We start from the raw sequence: 18,517 nt of genomic DNA, 5'->3' as shown, positions 1-18,517 counted from the left end.
AGTACCAGCAGATTTATGGACAGAATGTAAGGTAATGATAAGCTGGCCTACACAAGAATACCCTAGAGATCCAAAAACAGGTGCCCATGATCCAGAAGTAATGAGAAAATATGAACAAGTAATTACTTTTCTGAAAAATAAATAAAAATAAAGTACCTTCCAAAGAAACTGATTGGGTTAAGATTGATAGAACTCATCAAGAATCGAAAGAATCAGTTCATGCTTACTATGAAAGGCTTATCCTTGCTTTTAAATAATATAGTGGTGATGAAAATTTGAGTGAAAAGGATTTGAGTCATTTCGTATATAGATTTGTGTATGGTTTGCGACCTGAAGTAAGTGAAATGATTAAACAGCATACAGTAGATTGGCAAAATAAAAAGATAGATGAAGTACTAAGACATGCAAAATATTTTAGTGATGAAATTGAAGCAAAGCAACGTAAATTAAAAGAAAAAGCCATGTGGGCTCAAGTAAAAGTGGCAGAAAGACAGGAAGCTCAAGTGATTGAACAGGTAAATGGTACAGATATGAAAACAAAATTTAATATTGGAAAAGGGAAAGGACAATTTGATATAGATGAAGCTAAAAAGAAATGCCATGTCATAATTGCGGAAGGATAGGGCATTGGAAATCAGAATGTAAATTTCCCCCGAGTACTAATGGTAATGATTCATCATTGAATTCACAGGTGCAGAAAGAGGTGAGTTGTCAACCGCAGCAACAGCAGCAGGTTGTTCCCCAACAGAATCAGGCGCCAAAACCGCCTTTTCCACAGAGTGTAAATTAACAGAAATACAGTAATGAGACAGGATTCTACAACGAAGAACAGGTGACTAAGCTGCCACGTGCTAGTGCTGTTTCGCAGTATTGGCTACGACGCGATGAGAGTGAGTCAGAAGAAGGTTATTGACGGTGCCGAGGGGAGGAAGAAGAGTGTGTACTTGGCGCAACTCTAGAAGTAGACCAGACAGGTGCATTTGTAGATGGAAAGGCAAATGATGAACACATTACTTTCCTAGTAGATACTGGTGCTACTCGTTCAACTGTTAGGTCAGCTGATGTTAAAAATCTTCCTCTCTCGGACGAGACAATCCAAGTAGTTGGAGTATCCAACAGACAGATAAAAACGTATCTCACTGATCCAGTTAAAGTTAACATAGGGAAATTTTCTGAAATGCACCGTTTTGTCGTGTGCGATTCAAGCCCTGTAAATTTGTTAGGGAGAGATTTGTTGTGCAAAATGAATTGCACCATATTTTGTACTCCAGATGGTATAGCATTTGAGACTCCAGACGAGGATGTACTGTATAAAATGACTATGGCTAATATGGAACCTGAGATTACTGAGGCATTTGCTGTATTTTACCCCGATGAACTGCCTCAAGAGTTAAAAAAAAAAGTAAAAACGGAGGTATGGGATTTCACAGGAGAAGATGTGGGATTAATGAAAAATGTAGATCCCGTAAAAGTTGCTGTAAAAGAAGGAGTAAGTTCCCCAAATATTCCACAGTACAAATTATCACCTGAGATAATTGTTATAGGAGTTACTCCTATAATAGACAAAATGATTGAACAAGGTATTCTGAAGGAAATAGTGAGCAGCCCATGTAATTCACCAATTATGGGTCTGAAAAAGCCCAATGAAACATTTAGAATAGTACAAGATTTGTGAAAAATAAATAAAATCGTTGTATCATGTTGTCCCATTGTACCGAATCCATCAGTGCTTTTGTATCAGATTCCTCACGATGCAGAATGGTACACAGTGATTGATCTGTGTCACGCTTTCTTATCTATTCCATTGCACCCTGATAGCCAACAGATTTTTGTGTTCCGTTTTGGCGAACGTATTTTGCCATGGTGCCGAATGCCACAGGGGTACACAGAGAGTCCCTCAATATTTAATCAGATATTGAAAACGTCTCTAGAAGATTTTAAAATGCCTGAGAGTTCAGTTCTGGTCCAATACATAGATGATCTGCTTGTGGCATCAAGAATTTGAGAAGCTTGTGTAGTAGATACCATTGCATTGTTGAATCATTTGGCAGATGGAGTACTCAAAATATCCCCATCGAAAATGCAATTCTGTCAAAAGGAAGTACAATATTTAGGGCACAAAATTGAAAAAGGATTGAGAAAAATAACTGCAGATAGAATCAAGATAATAGAAGGAATGAGAGCCCCAATGAGGCAAAGAGAAGTGAGAATGTTTCTTGGAATGGTTGGATATTGTTGTCAGTGGATAAGTAATTTCTCCCTGATTGCAAAACCTTTGGTACGCTTGATGAGAAGTGATGTAAAAGACCCCATTGAATTAAATAAAGAAGAATTAGCGGCATTTAAACAATTAAGAGACAGTTTGTGTGAAGCACCAGCGCTTGGCATGCCTGACTATGAGTAAGAATTTGAACTCTATTGCAGTGAAAGAAATGGATGTGCACTTTCTGTGTTAATACAAAAACATGGAAAACTGAGAAGACCAATTGCATATTTTTCAGCTATATTAGACCCTGTAGCTGTAGCCTTGCCTGGTTGTTTGAAAGCTGCAGCAGCCACTTGTAAATGTTTGTAACAGAGTGAAGGAATTGTAATGGGTTATCCTGTGAGAGTGTTTGTACCTCATGATGTGGCAATCCTTTTAACAAGGAGCCGCACTCAGTTCATGACGCATAGTTGTCTAACTAAGTATGAGAAAGTCATCCTAGGTGCAACAAATGTGAGTCTTGTGAGATGTCTGAATGTGAATCCTTCAATGTTATTGCCTGACGCTGAAAATTGTGGAAGTCAGAGATGATGTGGATCATGACTGTTTGGAAGTGCTTGACTGATGTACCAAACCACGACTTGATATAAAAGATGTACCCTTGACAGAAAGTGACTATGTGATGTTTGTGGATGGATCATGCTTGAGAACAGATGAGGGAATTCTGAGTGCAGCATATGCTGTATGTACAGTAGCAGCTGTACTGGAAGCATCCTGCCTAAAACGAGTAAAATCAGCCCAAGTTGCTGAACTATTTGCCTTGACAAGAGCATGTAAGTTGGGAAAGAATGTGAGAGTGACTGTGATAACCGATAGTCAATACGGCTTCGGTGTAGTGCATGACTTTGGGCAAATTTGGTCCCAAAGAGGGTTTTTTACATCAAGTGGAACTCCTATTAGGAATGCTGAAGTGGTTGGAAAATTGCTTGAGGCGATACAGCTGCCTAAACAGTTAGCAGTTGTGAAATGTGCAGCTCACACGAAGTCCAATGATTACGTATCAGCTGGCAATCAGTTTGCCAATAAGATGGCTCAATATTGCGCACAAAATCAGAATTCTATAAATCGAGGAAGGGAAAGAGAAATGAATTCATGTCCCTTGTTGTTTACTAACACTGTGAATACATGGGAAGAAGTAAGGCAGTTGCATGAAGAAGCAGGAGATGAGGAAATGAGACAGTGGGTAAAAGCAGGATGTGCACCACGGGAAACAGATCATGTGTGGATTTATCGGGATGGAAGACCAGTTATGCCTGATAGCATGGTTTTTGCCATGGCAAGGATGTATCATGGACAAGCACATGTAGGAAGAGACGCTATGATCAGACTTTTCAAACAGACATGGTATAATGCAAAATTTAGACTTGTAGCTGAAAGTCTTTGTCAAAGATGTCTTATATGTCAGCAGTTCAATCCTGGAAGAAAAACAGTGGTAAGTCTAGGAACAATAGGTCGAGAAGGAGCGCCTTTTACCAGAATGCAGATTGACTTCATTGAAATGCCTCCCTGTAACAGGTTGAGGTATGTTCTAGTGATGGTTTGTCTGTTCTCTCGATGGGTGGAACCATATCCCACAAGAAGAAGTGATGGAATCACAGTAGCTAAGCTATTATTGAGGGAGTTCATTCCTAGGTTTGGTTTTCCAGTCACAATTGAGTCAGATAGAGGAAAACATTTTCATAATGAAATCATGAAATTAATTTGTGAAGCATTGAATGTACAACAAAAACAACATTGTGCCTATCGTCCAGAGGCTTCTGGTGTGGTGGAACAAGTAAATGGCACCATTAAAAACCGACTGGGAAAATGTGTTTAGTCACAGGTTTGAAATGGCCTGATGTCTTGCCTCTGGTACTCATGACTATTAGATCTATTCCAGATAGGAACACAGGTCTGAGTCCCCATGAAATTGTCATGGGAAGAGCAATGCGACATGTTTTCATACCAGTCAACAAGCTATTGCCTATATCTGATGACTTGTTGTTGGATTATTGCAAGGGGTTGGCTGATTCCGTTCATTCTGTGTTCCATCAGGTTGGATCGGATGCCACCACTCTTGAAAAGAAGCCAGCCCATGATCTGAGCCCAGGTGACTGGGTGAGAATAAAAGTGCACAGAAGAAGAAACTGTTTGGTCCCACGTTGGGGAAAACCACGTCAGGTGATTCTGACCGCAACTACAGCTGTAAAATGTGCAGGAGTAAAGAATTGGATACATGCTAGTCACACCTTGCGCATTCCAAATCCAGTAGCTAACAAGGAAGGAGAATTTGAAGAATCAGATACAAGTTCTGAATCAGATACTGAAGAATTAAGAATAAGACAAACTCCTGAAAGGGGGGATTAGAACCAAGTCTAGTAATTGCACCAGAGAATCTTCCTCTAAGGAGAAAATTACAAGAGCAAGAACAGAAACAGTGAAGAGACTGTAAAAGAAATTTTTGATAAAACAGTCCCGAATGGAAATTCAACAGAAATCCCACCTGAAATAACAAAATTAGATGATAAGGTACCAGATACAGAGAGTAAAGGAAAGATTTTGGCGGAAGAACCCCGAGGGAGGAGTTGTAGGGAAATCACACATCCAGATAGAAGAAGGGACAGTTAGTCAGCAGGAAGATTGTGTGGAAGAACCACGAGGAGGGACAGAAGTAGGTAAAAAGAAGAAAGTGGTGGAAAGAAAGACTATTGAAAGTAAAGGATGAGTTGGAACTGAATCAGAGGACAGTGATGAAGAAATACCAGAAGGTCGAGTCCTGAGGAAAAGAGCATGGAGAACTGAGAGAAATGAAAAAGGAAGTAAATTAAAAAGGCCAACAAGAGAGGAGATTTTGCCAAACAAGATAAAAAGATTAAGATACAGATTGACACAATTAAATTCATCAAGAGCTGAACAGGTGAATGAAGTGTCTAGCCAAGAAAAATCAAAGGACGTGAAACAAACACCAGCAGAAGAAAGTAAAAGAACGAGAAAGCCTAACCAGAAGTATAAGTCGCCGGAATGGTCATATGTGGCATTGCCTGAAGTAAAGGAGGAGGCAGATAGCCAAGGGGATCCAGAGGTGACTATAGCAAAAGTGGTTGAGGAAGACGAAGAATCGGAAATCCTGAGAGTTCTCTTGTCCGACATCGGAGAAGAGACGGATGTTCAGGAGGTTCTGTATCAAGATTGTAAAGGAAAGGTGACAGACGATCAAATGCCAAACTGAGAAGACCAAAAGTGTTCTAAAAGGGAGAAACAATAAATTACCGGAAAAGGCATCATCTGAAAGAACCAAGTAGGTGCTTAGAGCCTTGGGTTAGACAAAACTAGTTGTGAAGTAGAAGAGGCTAAGTCAAAAGACACAGATCATTTTAGAAATGGCAAACACAGAAAGTAGAAATCCTAAATGTGTGTTCCTTAGAAGATGGTTTAAAATGTGTTGTTGTACAGGATTACTAATGCTTCTGTGGAGTGGGTTAGCTTTAATGGTTTCATTTAATATTACATTAGAAACAATAGAAGGTCATAGCGGGTATAAGACTAATGTAGAGAAGATTCAAAAGATGTATCCGACTAAAATAGATAGAAATTATTTACATAAAGATAGGTCCATAACTGATTTCTCTAACAATGTTTTTTCGAAATTACTATACTAATATGTGAAGACGATGGATGTGAGGGATTGTTACGTATGCATACAGTTGCCTGCGTCTGTATCTGAAGGAGAGACTTACCATCACCTTCCAGTAACATATGGAATAACATGTAGTGTATTAGCAAGTCTGTTTTATAAAATAGGGAAATTAGAATATTACTTCTCAGATGTAGATAACATATTTTCACAAGTACCTGTAGTTAACAAGCTGAATAAAGTAAAACCTGGTAAAGTATTAGGTGAATTTTTCTTAGAAACGAATGAATTAACATTAGAATCCATATTTAGAAACAATGTAACTTGCAGTTTAAAGAAGGAGGAGAAGATATTCCTAGATATGGTAGAAGAAAGGAGATTAAAAAATGCAAAGAAAAGTACCTGAGGGAAAAGAAGAAAAGACAGTCTGGGATGTTGAAAGAGAAAAACATTTGAAAGGAGAAGCTAGTCCAACAATGGCTCTAGATTGGCCCCAGAAAGGGAAATTGTGTATTAGAAGGAATCAAACAGCATATGATAATTATTTTGTAGGCACAAGTGATTGCCATGATACTTATAGAATCATGGGTGGATGGGGATTTAAAGGAGGAAATGATCCGGTTTTTCCTGGATTATATTTTATCTGCGGGAACAAGGCATATTATCGGTTGCCAGATCACTGGTATGGCACATGTTATCTAGGTCTGGTTTTCCCAAAGATATTCCATGTGGGAAGAGGTAAAGATGGTGCACATGAGTTAAGTAATCAACTAATACGTAGAAAAAGAGAATCTTGGTCAGAAATTGTAGGAGACATTTTCGTAGCATTAATACCAGCAGTGGGAATACCTCTGAATGCACACAAAATTAGAAAATTATCAACGGTAGTGGATCGCTTGTCAACAAGCACTGCTGGAGGATTTTTATTGGTGAATACTGAAATGGTTGCCATACGTGCCATGGTAATGCAAAATCGACTTACCCTTGATATCATTTTGGCAAAGGAGGGTGGAGTCTGTGGAATGCTGAAAGTTCAACATTGTTGTACTTACATTCCAGAGAAAAGTCAAGATTTGAAGATGTATATTAAGAATATAACTGATTTGCATGAGGAAATTGTTCCACTGGAGGCTGAAGGTATTTGGGAAAAGATTGGGAAAAGGTTTTCTACCATTAAAGACTTTTTACTAAAACTAGGTAGTACCTTTATTGGTAAAATATTATTTCCTGTAACATGTATGATTATTTTAGTATTAATTCTGAGATTAGGATGTCTATGTAGAAAAAGAAGAAATTCACGAAATAATATTAAAAGAGAAATTGTAAAGAAAAAACGAAAAGAAAGAAAAGAAAGAGAATTTGAAGAAGTAGAAGTAGAGGAGTGGAAAGACAATATGTATAGAAAAACAAGAGAAGACGCGATAGGTGAAACAATAATGTAATCTAACAAAATTAAGAGACCTGAATTCATTTCTACTTACTAAATTTTTCCAAATTTAAAGGTAGTGTGGTGATGTTAAAAATCACCAAAGGAGGGATTGATGGAGCAGGTAGAAAACATTTTTGTATACCTCCTCTATTTACATGATAAAGATTAACCATATAATCTACTAATTATAATTTCGCTAATAGTATGCTGTGTGGAACTAAACCAACCTTTACATACACCAATTACACGTGGGAAACCGCTATTTGCATGGCAAAATAACTCTGATAACTAAAATCTGTACGCATATTAATTATAGTACATGTGGCAATAAGCAAATGCATGTTATATATTACTTTTTTGACGTTTGCATCATCCTGGAGGACCATAAGGTTTATATAATTGCTTTAAATGTTGCTATATGCTAGGAAAAGACTAATATATAATGGGATTAGTGAGGGTATAACATTAGAATCTTCATTTCTTTGTATTAATTATTCTTTTGTGTTTGTTTTGCTTAAGTTGACATTCGGGCCTACCTAAAGATGGCACCCGACATGGAGTTCAGAAGTGGCCACCGTCTTGTGAGCGCGAACTCTACTGCGCAGACTCATATGGCTCCATGAATCTCCACGTAACCTCTATCATACTGTCCCCGGTCAAGGATAGGATCTTGGTGGACTGCCAAAAGCACGAACTGTTAAAAAATTGGTTTAAGTGAACAATTGGATCATACAAATAAAAAACAAAAAGTTTGAAATATTAAAGATTAGGTCATCTCCGGAGACTACTCAGCGAAATCCATGTGAAACCTGACTGACAAAAATCGAACGTTTTCAATTAGCCAATCACAAGACAATCTCCGCCCAAAAATGTTTCATGTTATCCCTAAATTTATTATAAAAGAGTAGTAGAATAAGGAGGGGCGTCCCGTGCTGGTTCGTTCGGCTCGAGAGGGTTTTCGGAGGCAGTAGATGACATTCGGCAATTGCATACCCTCTTTGACCCCATAGGCGATGACTGATGCTTGCACGACTTATGGTCCTTTGACGATCTTTGGGACTGTGACGTGCTGAGCAAAGAACTCTTGGACCTTAAGCTTTGGCCTGCTTATTTGGACAATTAATGGCTAAATTCGGTTATGCAGAGCCAATGAATTAGAGAAACCTCAGATAGCCAGAATAGCTAAATATAATGTTCTGTGATTTAAATAAATTGTCTAGAAAATTCTAAACATTTGATGAAACAAACGCTAATATTTTTGCAATTAAATTCAAGATAAACAAGTATTGATTAATAGAAATTATGAGTTTGTGGTTTTTCACTAAAGAGAATAAAGGATTCTGAGTCTTAAATGTGTTTTAGCTGGTTCTAAATCACCATCAACCAATCCAACTATTTGGTCCGTCGACCAAGTGGGTGGAGTGCCTTGATGTTTGGGTTTAGGAATCTATAGGTGACGAATGTCAATGTATATTCTGTAAAATAACTTTTCTTCCCTATAGGTTATAAGGTACCCCCCCCCCACATGTCCAACGTGAGACCATCATCCCTCCTGTGTGCAGACTCGAGAGTGGTAAAGTGTGAGTGTTGGTGTTATGGGCCCCACCAATGACTGCTTGGGTGGATGAGCTAGCGTGACGTTGGGTCTGCGACGCAGGGAGGATAGTTGTGTAAATATAGTTTTTCCCCTGCTTTTTCTCTCCCTCTGGTCTCGACGCTGCAGCAGTACTACAACATTTAGTTTGTGATTCAGTCCCTGTGTCTTTAGGAAAAGAAACTTAGCCATGCAGCTGGGTGCCATCTGCAAACTAATGGAAGGAAATGGTAGACTGTTCCACGAGCGAGCAGAGGGTTCCATGGAAAGACTGGAAAGAGCTGAAGAGAAGACTGATCCTTTGGGGACTCTCATTTAAGAAGTGAAGGGTCAAAGCAATAGTTAGATTGTTTGACCTGCTGAGAACAACTGATTAGATAGGATTCAAACCATGAAAGGACTGTGCCACTGATATCTATCTGGTCTTCCAGGATTTTTAGGAGTGAGTCATGGTTGACGGTGTCCCTTTGCTGCTCACAGTTGAAGAACGAGTAGTCATTACCCACCTTCATCTAAAATGTGCAGTGCATCATCCATTATTTGTAGCACTGCTCTCAGTGTTGCATCAGACCTAAATCCATATTGGAAGTCATCAAGGAGCCTGTTTTTCTCAGTGTGATTTTTAGCTGCTTAGTGACACAGGTCTCGAGAAGGTTTACGAGAAATGGGAGGTTGGGTATGGGGTGAAAGTTTATTGAATCAATGAGTAGTTGATCACACTAATTATGAAGAAATTGAAAGACATATTCCATATGTACAAATACAAGACACACATTCTGAATGGATTGGCAGCTTCAAGACAGCAGACTAACTCCTTGTTGTGGGACTCCAAACTTCTTGGCACTATAAAGGAGAGGATGAAGAGGAGAATGAAGTGGTAAAAGAGTAACGTGAAATTTTCGAAACTAGGCCGGCTTATTATATACAACATTTCACCCAGGCCTAGTTAGAATACTACCACAAGCAATTGCCAGTGGTTAGACGATATCCAAGCATTTTCTCCATCACCTTTTGGGAGGCAAATTTTCAAGAGTATGCCTAGAAACCTAAGAATGGAGTAGCTCTCCAAGCCTAATAAGGCAAAGGTTTGTGAATTCCAAAAAGTTTTAAATTTGCACCCATTCCATAACTACTTTTATGGGTATAGATTTACTACTTTTTTGGTAAACCAGTCACTATATATTCTCATTTAAGTTTCAACGCCAAAAAATTAAGAAGTTAAGACCTGTCAGTGAAATGAAAGTAACAAAAAAAAAACAACACAAACTCAGCAGACTCAACAAACTCAGGTCGCCAGACCCACCACCAAGCAAAGAATGCATTTATTTAGTGGGTGTCACATCCCACCCCTACCCCGATGCTACACCCCTGAGAGAAGCTGAAAATGTTTCATGACTGAAGCCAGCCTGAAGCAACCTTGTGGTACATTTTTCTTTTCTTCGGGCAGAGTTACATCTTCAGAAAAACCGAATATTTAATGCAAATAACAAGAAATCATGAAATTATTTTTGAAAAACTCTCTCAGGTAGAAAGATCTGGGGCAGGTAAAACTAGGATATTGAACAGTGGTTGATCTTTCCTTCCAGGGTAAATCCATGTCTTTGAACTTTGACAATAGTCATTGATTAGTGTCTTTCCACTTTTCACCACCATCTATGGGACTGGTGGGTGGAGGAAAGCCTAAACCAGCTAGAATGCAGGTAGAAAGTAATACAGATCACAAAGGTAAATAAATCAATTACAAAATGTACCTATTTATTTAGATCAATCATTGCTTTGTTTTGTCAATTAAAATGCCTTGAAAGAAGCTGCAGAAGAATGTTCCTGTGTTTCGACGTATAGTACCACCTATAGTGAAATCTTACTGAGAAAAATTAAAAAATATTGGTTATGACATTTTTGACCCCTCTTTCATCTTCTCTTATCAGCAGCAGCACATCTTTATTCGGATAAAAAATATATCCATAAAAGAGTCACACGGATAAAATCATACACAAACCCTAATAAAAACATTCATATTTAAAAATATATGACTAAAATTCATGCAGAATGGTCTTAGGACATAGGTAGATTAAAAATACAAAACACAGCACACCTATCACTGTTAGGGGTATTTAGGGGCAGATTTATGATAACTGGCGCATCCCTGCATATCAGCAGGGATGCGCCAGTTATTATGCGCCACAGCTGCGCCACCATGGATGCGCCGCATTTATAATGCGGCGCACCATGGGGCAAAAACGGCACAGATGCGTGACGCATCTGTGCCGTAAAAGTAGCGCATTGCTGGAGTTGCCTCGCAAGCGCGACACAGCTCCAGCAATGTTCTGGGGGGCCCTATCTGTACAATGCTGCGTCAATCCTTACGCCTGCTTCAAGCAGGCGCAGGGTTTTGACACAGCATGGGCCTAAAAGTGACTGAGTGAAATCTTGTAGATTTCACTCAGCCACTTTTAGGAGGCGTTCCTGCGCCGGAACGCCCCCACCTGCCCTGGAACGCCTACATGTGGCGCAGGGCTTTACAACGTGACGCATCTCCCAGATGCGTCACGTTGTAAATACCCCGCACCATGGCGCAGGATTTGCGCCGCTGCTGCGTCACAAAAGTGACGCAACGGCGGCGCAAAAGTGGCGCAAGTGCAACATAAATCTGTCCCACTGAGTGAAATCTTGTAGATTTCACTTAGCCACTTTTAGGAGGCGTTCCTGCGCCGGAACGCCCCCACCTGCCCTGGAACGCCTACATGTGGCGCAGGGCTTTACAACGTGACGCATCTCCCAGATGCACGAATACGGCAAACATACACATTTTCCTGAGCTGCCCACACCACAGACATTCCTTAAATTTGAGTGTTTTCAGATTTGCGTTCAATTGGCTGAAGGGCTGGACTCATACAACACCATGGGGACAGTGTACTGGCATACATGATTTATTTTGACTGAACCAGATTAACCAGCTCGGTATTATGTTTATTGACATTTTTTATGAGAGCAACTACACATTATGCAGAAGCACTTTCCAGTAAGACCGTTTAGGATGCAGAAAACGAACACGTGAAACACAGATATGGCACGATAACTGATCAAGCATCAAACATAGTCACTCACGTTCAGCCCCAGAGGGCGTCAGAGATATTCTATTTAACTCAAACAAAGCAACGGGCAGATCTAATATTACCCCACAGTGTGGTCACCACCTCAGCCGAGGCAGAACTACTGCAGTCGCATAGAAATGCTATGGTCTCCGCTGGCTTCAGACCCCGGGTCAGGAGGGAAAACATGGAAATGAACGTAAGTAAAAAAGATATCTAAACTGTGTGTGTGTTTGGGGTGGCGGGGAGGAGTGGGCACGCGGACATCAGTTTAACAGAAGTTCTCCTGTGTGTGTACAATGTGTTTCTGCCTTATCGACGGTGGGAAGGGGGAGGCGCAGGGTCAGCCATGGGGGGTTGCCATGTGTGCAATGCATATGATCGGAAGGGGAAAATGAATGAGCTCGCGCCTATCAGTGTACATTTGTTTCTATTTCAGTACCCAATTCTGCAGCCAGGTCGCTATTGGCCGACTCAGTTTACTCTTCAGGTTCTGACCCCACATCACACTCCGGGTGTTCCCAGGTCTCCACCTCTGTCCACAGACCAGCAATTTAGCATCTCCGCACCCCTCGCACATCTTCTCTAAGCAAGACCCTCTCCTCTACTCTAGCTCACATGGTGACGTCTTTCACCCAAGTCTCCAGGACTGGCCCCATCGCAAACTTCCATGCCATTGTAATTCATCTCATGGCTAATATGAGCGCTAAATCCAAGAATTTAGTGTCCACTCTACGCTGTTTAGGTCTGGGAACCCCCCCATGAGCTAAGTCTCGATCGTGCACGGGCGAGTACAGCCTAGGGTATTGTGCAGTTGTAGTATTACCGCATTCCAAAACAGCTGCAGGGTGGGGCAGCTCCAAGTCATATGACTAAAGTCTGTGTCAGGATGTGAACACCTGGGGCACTCCCAGGGCTCAGCCCCATAAATGACTTGAAGTCTATGGGCCGTCAGGTAGATCATGAGAGTGTAATTGAATTGGATGTCCTTCAGCCTTGTGTTTCTAGAGACTCTCTTTGGGTATGCCAATATCTTCTGCCATTCTGAGTCCAGGACATCTTGTCCCAAGATTCTGCCCCACCTGCTCCTGAGTATTGCCAGGTGTGTTTGCACCATGCCATTTAGGGCCCTGTAGAACCATGTTGCCATGTGCCGAGCAGATCCCATAGACAGCAGTACTGCGTGGGTTATTGGTTCTTCATGGCCTCGGTACCAATGGCCCTCAAAAGTCTGGACCAGGGCCTCGTAAATCACGAACTATCCAGGGGCAAAGCATGTTGGGTCGACAGGTCCTCCAAAGGCATGAGGGTGCCCAGGTGGTAACAGTCCCTAACCGACACAAGCCCAGTCTCCGTCTAGTCCGACAACTGCTGAACCGCATAGCAGGCAATAGGGTCCCCATGAGGCAATCCCACCAATGGCAGGGCTGGGGGATAAGGAGGCACATTTCTAGTCTTCGCCATGCAATGTCACCATTACTTAAGGGCCACTGTCAACAGCGCTCTGGGCTGTGGAATACCCATTGCCAGTTTGAGGAGCCGGGGCATTAGCAGGTCCTCATGAGTTGCTAGTCACTTGAGGCTTAAATTATCCTGGGTGTTCCCACTGAGCCACCAGGAGACCCACCTCAGCTGTGTCGCCAAAAAGTACTGCTCAAAATCAGGAGCCCCCAGTCAACCCTCATCTGGTGCGCGCCGCAGAACATTTAAAGTCACTCTCGGACGGCCTCCGTCCCAGATCAAATTTCAAATCAGAACATCCAATTGTCTAAACTAGGCAACTGCAACCCAAACTGGAAGGTTCGAGAAAAAATATAAGCGAGGAAGCATCACCATCTTGGAAATGGGTATTCGGGCCTTGATTGGCAGCCGTAGGGAGTGCCAGGAAGAGACACAAGATTCAAGAGATCACAGTGTCGCACACAGCTTACCCTCATGGAGGTCCTCCAGGGTATGGTACACCTAAACACCCAGGTACCTAAAGGATGAGGGGGGCCAGGTCAGACCCGGGAAAAAGTCTTTTGGCCGTTAGGTTCCCTGCACTATCGGAAAAAGGCAAGTTTTGGCCTTATTGAACCTTATACCATAAAGCGTTCCAAACTCCCCCAACCGCGAGATCGCTCCCGGGGCACCAGTAGGGCAGTCAGACAGATAGAGCAGGAGGTTATCTTCATAGACAGGAATTATGTGTTCAAGGACATCTACAACTATGCCACTGCCTCTGCCTTCCAGGCAAAATAGTTCTGCCAAGGGCTCGATGGCAAAGGCAAGAGGAGAGGCGATAATGGGCAACCCTGTCTCGTGCCTCTAAAGATGTCATATTGGCGAGAGATCGTATTGCCCATCTTGAACTTTGCGGTCAGACTAGTGTATAGCTGTGTGATCCATTTGATCCAGCTTTCTCCCAGTCCTATTCAGTGCATAACCTCAATTAAAAAAATCCCACCGAACCATGTCAACAGCTTTTTCAAAGTCCACCAACATGAGCATTGCTTGAGGCAGGGTTTGCACTGCAGTGTCATAAAGGACATGATATAAACGTCTGAGATTAAGTGAGGTACTGCGAGCCTGGATAAAGCCATTTTGATCCCTGAAGACCAAGGTCAGCATGTGTGGTAGTAATCGAGAGACCAGTACCTTACTAAGGATCTTGAAGTCCATGTTAGCATCAATAGGGGCCTAAATGTGGATGTAGGTGCATCTAGTACTTTAGTCATAGCAAGGGGGACTACAACCACATTTCTTGTGGATTCAAGCAAGGTTTCTAACCCTATTGACTCAGAGTAGAGAGCCTCCAGTCTCGGGCCAGGAGTCCCTGAACGGTAGAGTAAAACTCCACAGAGAGTCCGTCAGGGCCTGGTGTTTTGCCAGTGGCCATGCCTAATCCCTTAGACTGTTGCTGGACCACCCAGGTTGTCTCTGGCCTCACGTGGTAACATCTGGAGCAGCAACCGGTCCAGGAAGCCCATCTGCTGCCTCTCTGGGAGCAGCTCCAGGCGGCGATGAAGTTGCTCGTAAAAGTCCCGAAATATGTCATTAAAGACCCCAGGGGAGTAAAGGTTAGCGCCATCTGCTGCTCGGGCCTGGGTGATGGAAGCCCCACGTGTCTCAAGTCGGATAAGCCAAACCAGGAGCAATCATGGTTGTCCCTCTTCTTCGTGGGCACGGGCTATGTAATTCTTATAATCATGAAATCTTAAATTCTCCAGAGCAGCGTTCTATTCTTCCCTCACTTCCATGAGCCTATGGTCGCAGGGTCTGCCCTAAGGCAGTATCTAATGTGTGGAGCATGCCATCTAGAGTTAGCAGCTTCCCACCCCGTTCCCTCTTGACCCCCACCAACTAACCCAAACAGTGGCCAAGGACCACTACCTTAAATGGCTCGCACTCCATAAGTTGGTTATAGGCCAAGCCCTGATTGACCTCGAAATACCCTGAGATGGCATCATGTAGAGAGACTTAATAGTAGGCATCTTCGAAGGTCGTTGGGTTAAGCTTCCGCACAAGAATCATCGGGTGATCGTCGATCAGCTGGAACCCCAGAAGCAATGGCTATGGGCAGAGAGTGGGGGACCAAGGTATTCCAAGTGGGTAGAATATTAGCTCAGCCTGCTGGAGCACACACATTTGTACAGTTGAGTGTTTAGCGTATAAATGTGAGAATAGTATGAGTAATCCCGCTCCACCCCATGCTTGGTTCGCCAGATGTCAGCTAATTCTCAATGTTGTAGCCATGCACTGAATACCTCTGCTATTCTATCTGCTTGTGCCTCGGGTAGGGGAGGTGTAGAGTGGTCCAGTAACACATCCGTGACACAATTAAAGCCATCCCCCAGGAGCAGACTGCTGGTCGCAAGGTGTCCCAGTGGCGCTGAGAGGGATTGGAGGAACACTACCTGTTCCTGATTAAGTGCACCGATGCTCCCTAATTTCCTTACCCAGTAGCCTGCCCTTGACCAAGAAATACCTCCCTTCTTTATCTATGGAGGAGTGTTCCAGCTTGAAGGGGGTCCCAGCTTTAACCCACACTAAGGCCCTCTGTGCATATGCAGAATAAGAGGTCTGATATAACAGGCCACACCATCGGCGCTGCAGGTGCTACACTGCTACCCCCTTAGGAGTGTCTCCTGTAGCATAGCATTATGTACCCCCCTGCAACTTATGTATCTGTGAATGTCCTGACATTTGGATGCAGACCCCTTACCCCGGATGTTCCATATTAGGAACGTGACGCCTGAGGATTGAGCAGCCATCTAGTCAATCTGTGTAAGTGTCCCACCCATTGGAACCAAAACTCACCCCGTATCGCACCTCCCTGCCACAACCCACACCCTACTCCCCGAGAGAAACGATATACACCCCAACTCTGAACTCCCCAACCCAAGAGCAGCACAGCAACAGCCGGCCATCCAAACATATAATAGAAGAGCATTGTCATAAGCATGACTCCTCCAGATTTTCGGTGGAGACCAAGAAGGGGCAGGTCCAAGCAGCCCAGTTCCATCAGTCTTGCTTCTGCACCAACATAAGATACCACCCAGGGATGTACTGTGACCAGAAGAGGCCACCTGGGAAACTTGCACCCCGTTGTCTCGCACACATCAGCCAAAGCATTCTCTACAACCCCCATAATCTCCTTTCAGACAGGGAAGCCAGATGAATAATATGGTGTAAGTGATAAGGTCTGTGGCCTTCAACAACCCAGTGCCAGAAGGGTGAGGCACAGAAGAGGGGCAAGCCCAGTAAACAAACATATTTGAGGTGCAGCAAATCAGATCAGGTCATCTGCCAATTGTGGGGTCACCTCCCGGAGCACCCCACCATCCACCGTCAAACCCTCGGAATCCGATTCCCCAGACCGTTTTTCCAATGGTGAACTAGTCTCTGAGTCTGACACATGTGGCTCTGTGATCTCCACTGCTGCATGAAGCACAGACTCTCAGTCCTCCCCCAAACGTTTTGCCTTACTCCTCCATTTTTGCTGATCTTGTTTTTATTGGTTTGAGGACTCTTTACCACTGTTACCCAGTGCTAAAGTGCATGTGCTTTCTCCTCCAAACATGGTGAAATTAGCTTACACCCAATTAGCACATTTAATTTACTTGTAAGTCCACAGTAGAGTGGTACTACAGGTATGCAGGGCCTGTAATTTAAATGCTATGAGGGGGCCTGCAGCACTGATTGTGCCACCCACTTAACTAACTCCTTAAACATGTCTCACGGAGGCATTACAGCCTGTTTGTGTTGTGGCCTGGCAAAGTAAATCTTTTAACAGGCCTAAATGTTCATTTTTAATGCATATAAGTCACTGCAAGGATAGGTCCTAAACACCCTATAGGGCAGGATGCAGTGTATTTAAAAAGTTGGACATGTACTTTTAACATTTACATGTCCTGGTAGTAAAAGGTTATTTTATTCGTTTTTCACTACTTTAATTCGTTTTTCACTACTGCAAAGCCTACCTCTCCCATAGGACAACATTGGGCTCACTCATTACATCTAATAAGAGATATATTTCAATTGGCAGCAGGTAGGAATATCGAGTTTGGTGCCCAAAGAATTGTAATTTAAAACCCTCTTTAATGGTAAAGTCAGATTTTAAGTCACAATTCTGAAAATGCCGCTATTTTTTTAAATTTTATTTGTTTTCAGTGACCCCTGACGAAGAGTCTCGTGACTCGAAATGCATTGGGTGTAATGAAATGAGCTCATCCTGTAATACGATTGTTCCTTTACATGTCACTGGTGAAGGCCTGGACGGGCACACAGGAGGCATTTGACATTTTGAATAAAGACCTAAGGCGCAATCTAGCTGTCTCCGGAGTGATGCATTTGAGCAAAAAGATTGATGAAATATGGATTAGAAAAAAGGATTGATATACAATGGTTGAAATATGGTAAAATTTAGGAGGAAGTGGCCTAACAAAAGGAAATATTCCTAATTTCGCAGTGCAACTGGTGGGCTCACTAGTTGTGAGCCCTTATGGTAATACTATTAGAAAGTTGGCATTTTCATCTCCCAACCATTTGGTGCCTGCAACCTTTAACCTGGGTCACTTTACTAGAAATAATTGACAGCTGATCTTTGTGCATTACTCCCAGACAGTGAGACAAAGGAGACTAGTAACTGGCAGGGTGGGCCACCTCTGACCTGACGAGGTGAAAGATTTGTCACCTACCACACTTGAACATCACAAAAGTTCTGCCCAGCACACTCACAAAGGGTTTTGACACTAGTCTTTTGTTACCCCAGATAAGCTAGGGCCTAGGCAGGGAGGCAGGAAATTCCTAGCACTTCTGCGGTTTGAAACCTTCAGAATCTTCCCCTACTTCGAAGTAGGTACCAGATATAAATAATGGACGCTTATACCCAACTCTTCAGTACACCTCTGGAAATGTGGAAGACTCAGAAAAACTGCTGTGCCGCTCTGCCCGAAAGGCTGCTACTCTGTTGCTCTGGTGCCCTGCTGTCTGAGTAAGAAGCACTGGACCTGCATCTTGATCCTAGGACCACCAGAGTGAC

Source organism: Triturus cristatus, chromosome 7 (genome assembly GCF_964204655.1).
Source record: "Triturus cristatus chromosome 7, aTriCri1.1, whole genome shotgun sequence".
Taxonomy (NCBI): domain Eukaryota; kingdom Metazoa; phylum Chordata; class Amphibia; order Caudata; family Salamandridae; genus Triturus; species Triturus cristatus.
Note: the sequence above shows the minus strand (reverse complement) of the source record.